Source organism: Thamnophis elegans, chromosome 15 (assembly GCF_009769535.1).
Source record: "Thamnophis elegans isolate rThaEle1 chromosome 15, rThaEle1.pri, whole genome shotgun sequence".
NCBI classification, from domain to species: Eukaryota; Metazoa; Chordata; class Lepidosauria; order Squamata; family Colubridae; genus Thamnophis; species Thamnophis elegans.
In genome coordinates, this window is record NC_045555.1 from 5,931,072 (window position 1) to 5,936,504 (window position 5,433).

Below are 5,433 nucleotides of genomic sequence, written 5' to 3' on the forward strand. Positions count from 1 at the left end.
TCTATCTTACATTCATGGTGTCTTTATTCGTTATCCATTTTTATGTACAATTCTATATTTATTTATACTTAGCTATTTATAACCAAATATTGTTTATCTATAATGTGCTATATATTCTTACTATCATTTATTCTCTTACATACAATTCTAGGTATACATTCACATGGTTATTCTTTTTCTTTGCCAATCTTATACTATTGTTATTCCATTTAAGAGATTATAGGGTACAGTTTGGATTGGATTGTTTACCATCTCTAGCGCCTGTTATGACACCACCTTATTTTCTCTTTCTTTTCTTTTCTCTCCCTTCCTTCTCTACTTCCTTCCTTCCTCCTCTCCTTCCCCTTCTTTCTTCCCTTACCTCTCCCCTACTCTTACCCTCTCTCTTCCCCTTCCTACCCTCTCTCCTTCTCTTTTTCTCCCTTCCTCCCTCCTCTCCTTCTCTGTTTCTCTCCCTTCCACCCACCTTTCCTTATCTCTTTCTTCTTCCCTTACCTCTCCTCCACTCTTCCTTTCCTACTATCTTTCCTTCTTCACAAAACTATTTTTAAGCACGGTTAGAAGAAATGCCCATCTGGGTTGGGTTCCAAGTGGGGAGGAAGACACTGGAAAAATGGAGACTGCTTGGAAAGATGGTTTAATGGTGAAGCAGAATAAAAGAGTTGGAAGGGACCTTGTAGGTCATCTAGTCCAACCCAACAGGATCACATGGTTTGAAGTCATGGGCAAAAAATGGGAAGAGATACTGAAAGTACCAGGGGTTTTATACCCTCTCTGGGCTTTTGAATTTTGAGCTTGTATTCTGATTGGTTGGCAAGACTCCCATGGGGCCATGCAGGGGCAACTCTGGAAGTTGTGTTATGAGTCCCAAGCTTGGTTGAGCCTTGCTGGGTGATGTAATCTTGCCCGGTGCCGTGTGGCGAGTTCTGTTGCTAGATGGGTAGAGGGCTAATCCTACCTTTGTTGGATCTTCTTGGGTGAGGGCATTTGCCTATGAATAGACCTAGCTATCTCTTTATCGCTTAACTGCCCTGGACATCTGATGCGGGCTATTGAGGAGGGTGGGGGCTATTAAGAGCGAGTCTGCTTCCTGCTGTAGGAAGTTAGTGCCCACCCCTCTCCTAGAAAAAAAAATGAAATATCCTGGGAAATATTGAAAAGGCAGAATATGATATTTCCCTGGCTAAGAAATGGAGAAACATGTTTTTAGGCAGGAAACAGACTCACCCTTCATAGCCCCCACCTTTGTCAACGGGCCGTCAAAAGGCCTGAGCCAGTCTACTCTACATAACACAGGTAGGATTAGCCCTCCACAGAAACTCACCCCCAAGGCGCCTGGGAAAATTACATCAACCAGCAAGGCAACCAAACTTGGACTCAAAGCACAGCCTATACAGAGTTGCCCTTGCCCTCAGCATTTTGAAGCATGTGATTCCCCCCCCCCCTTTTCTGGTCAGGATCTCAAGCCACGGGATCCTGTCCACCATTAAAACCATCTTTCCAAGCGGCCTCCATGTTTCCAGTGTCTTTTTCCCCACTTGGAACTGAACCCAGAAGGACATTTCTACCAACACGGCTTTAAAAAAAAAAAAAACCATGTTTCTCCATTTCTCATCCAGGGAAATATAATATTCTGCACCCAACATTTTGAAGCATGTGATTCCCCCCTTTTCTGCTCAGGATCGCAAGCATTTCTTCCAACACGGCTTTAAAAAAAAAACATGTTTCTCCATTTCTCATCCAAGGAAATATAATATTCTGCTTTTTTAATATATCTGAGCATATTTTGTTTTGCTAGGAGAAGGGGTGGGTGCTAACTTCCTACAGCATATATATATATTTAGTGTCACTATATATATATAAAAATGATGGGGAAATATGCCACTGTCCCAAAGGTGAAGGTTTTTAAGTCACCTGTCCAGAAGAATGTTTGTTTCCAGGAAAGAGTCTGTCTTTCAAACCATCACATGATCCTTGTATAAACAGGGTCTGCAAACAACTTTATCGGACCTCAATTCAGATGAACTCACAAAGACCAACAATTCTATCTCGCAACTTAGATGAAGCAAGGCATGTTATCTTGTCTCGCAAAAGATCTGTATATTTACGCTTGGGGGAAGTTTATCAGCCAAAGCTTTGGGGGAAGAACAAACAGGAATTGAAGAAAATAGTTGTTGGGGGGTGGGGGAGAATGTCCTTCTGTGTTCAGTTCCAGGTGGGGAAAAAGACACTTGAAACATGGAGGCTGCTTGGAAAGGTGGTTTAATGGTGGATAGGATCACAGGGCTTGAGCTCCTGAACGGAAAAAGCAGATCCCATGCTTCCAGATGTCAGGTGAAGAAGAAAAGAGAGAGAAAAAGATGAAAGTCCCTGGTTTTATGCCCTCTCTGGCCTTTGATCTTGAGCTTGTATTCTGATGGTTTGTCAGACTCCCATGGGGCCATGCAGGGCAAACTCAGTAGGCTGTGCTTTGACTCCAAGTTTGGTTGATGTAATTTTCCCAGGTGCCTTGTGGTGATTTTCTGTGGAGGGCTAATGCCACCTTTGTTATGTAGAGTAGACCAGCTCAGGCTTTTTGATGGCTTATTGAAAAAGCTGAGGGCTATTAAGAGTGAGTCTGTTTCCTGCCTAAAAACATGTTTCTTCATTTCTGATCCAGGGAAATATAATATTCTGCCTTTTCAATATTTCCCAGGATATTTCATTCTTCTAGGAGGTGGGCGGGGTGGGGAGTGCTAACTTCCTACAAGGGGAATTTCAGATATTTTTATAATTCAGAGCCAGTTGTTTAAAATTCCTCTGGACCAACACCGAGGCTAGATTAAGAGGAGTGGTCCTTTTGATTTAATTTGGAATAAGGCAGAATTCCCTTAAGGCCAAAATGAAAACTTTTGACAACGTTTCGACAAGGCCACACTCGTCATCTTCAGGCTGATGCCTTTGGCTTGGTGTTTGTGCGAGCATATGTATATATATATATATACACACACATTTATTCCATCAATACAATTTGTTTGTTTAAGATGACACATTTCTCCAGGAACTGAATGCAGAGAAGAGCAACAAAGATGATTAGGGGACTGGAGGCTAAAATATATGAAGAATAGTTGCAGGAATTGGGTATGTCTAGTCTGATGAAAAGAAGAATTAGGGGAGACATGATAGCAGTCTTCCAATATTTAAGGGGTTGCCCCAAAGAAGAGGGAGTCAAGCTATTCTCCAAGGCACCTGAAGGCAGGTCAAGAAGCAACGGATGGAAACTAATCAAGGAGAGAAGCAGCTTAGAACTAAGGAGAAATTTCCTGACGGTTAGAACAATTAATCAACGGAACGACTTGCCTCCAGATGGAGCACTCACAATTTCTGGAGGCAAATTGTCCAGCGATTAATTTTTCTAACCATCAGGAAATTTCTCCTTAGTTCTAAGTTGATTTAGCCTCTGAGATATAAGACACCTCTAGTCTTTCTATAGAATAGAATAGAATGGAATAGCATAGCATAGCATAGCATAGCATAGCATAGCATGAGTTGGAAGGGACCTTGGAGGTCTTCTAGTCCAACCCCCTGCCTAGGCAGGAAACCCTACACCACTTCAGACAAATGGTGATCCATTCCCTTCTTAAAAACCTCCGGTGTTGGAGCATTCACAATTTTGGAGGCAGGTTGTTCCCCTGGTTAATTGTTCCCACTGTAATTGGGGAAGCAAATCCATCAAATCTTTTTAATATCCTTATGAACAGATGGGAAGGCTGACATTAAAATAACCGGGGAAATAACTGACAAGGTTATCTAACCTCAGCAGTGGCTGGATAAATAACTTGGTTGTGGGTTGCTTGTGGTTTTTTTTTAACCATGAAATTTTGATTTATTTATTTTTTAAATGCATTTTACTAATTGGTTTAAAAAGAAGCCAGCAGTTGGCTAATCTTTCCTCTCTCCTTCCAAGCTGACCTTCCTTAACAGGGGATCCTGTGACAAACAGCTGCCACTTCTTCTCCAAATGCAGGGAGGGTGTGTGGGTCACAAACACACACAAACACACTTCTCTTTTTCCTATAAGCGTCTTGAGCCAGACCAACGTCACGGCCAAAGGTGGCCGCCAGTGATTCTCGGATTGAGTTGCAATGTGACATTGAGTTCCCGTGTTCCTCTTTTGCCAGGAAATTCGGCTCGAGGCAAAAGGGTGTGTTGCAAAGACGGCTTCCCACAATGCACTGTTCTGTCTTTTTCTCTTTTTTTCTTTTCAAATGTTTAAAAGAGAGAGTGTAGCATTGGGGACTATTAACTCTGGCTGAGTCAGCTTTTAAGCCAGTGTTTGTCCCACTCGGGCAAACTTTTAAGAAGGGTGGACTTCAACTCCCAGAATTCCCCAGCCAGCCAGGAATGATAGAGTTGGAAGGGCCCAGAACGATCACCTAAGCCAGTGTTTCTCAACCTGGGCAATTTCAAGACCTGTTGGACTTCAACTCCCAGAATTCCCCAGCCAGCCATGCTTAAGCTAAAATGGGCTGTGGCAAACCACGGCTTAGATTCTCGTTTCTTCTTTGTTTGACCTTAAAACTAGCTTAAATGGAGCATGACAACCTGGTGTGTATGTGTGTAGAGAGAGAGGGAGAGGGGGGGGGAGAGGGAGAGGCAGAGAGAGAGTGTGTGTGTGCACCCCCCCCCCCCCTTATCCCCAGGCACAGTTGACTTGTAGTCCACAGCATTAAACCATCTTTCCAAGCATACTCCGTTTCCAGTGTCTTTCTTCCCACTTGGAACTGAACCCAGATGGACGTTTCTTCCAACAAAATTTAGCACCAGAGGGCAAGACAAGAAGCAATGGGTGGAAACGAATCAAGGAGAGAAGCAACTTAGAACTAAGGAGGAATTTCCTGACAGTGATGATAATTAACCACTGGAATAACTTGCTTCCAGACGTTGTGGATGCTTCAACACTGGAAGTTTTTAAGAAGATGTTGGATATCCATTTGTCTGAAACGGTATAGGGTTTCTTGCTTAGACAGAGGGTTGGACTAGAAGACCTCTAAGGTCCCTTCCAACTCTTGTCATTCTATTCTATTCTACTCTATTCTAGTGAGCTGCGATTCCCACTTTTGCTTTGGGGGGGGGGGCGAATATTCATTCAACTCGGGAATACCCACTTCCCACGGCGTCCCATTCATAACTAAAAACAAACCAGCCCGCCCCTCCGCGGAGCCCCGCCCCTTTCCTTTGTGACGCCGACCGCGCTCTGTTGCGTCATACCTCCCCGCCCCCTCGTCCTCGCCTCACCCCGCCTTCCCCGGCCGGCCCAACCGCGTCATCGCCCTCCTCCCCCCCCTCCTCCCCCCTCGCGCCCCTCGCCGGCCTCGTGGTTGGCCCGCTCCGCACGTGGAGCCCGGCGCCGGCATCGCGTGACTCCACAGCGCAGGCGCAGTAAGCGAGCAG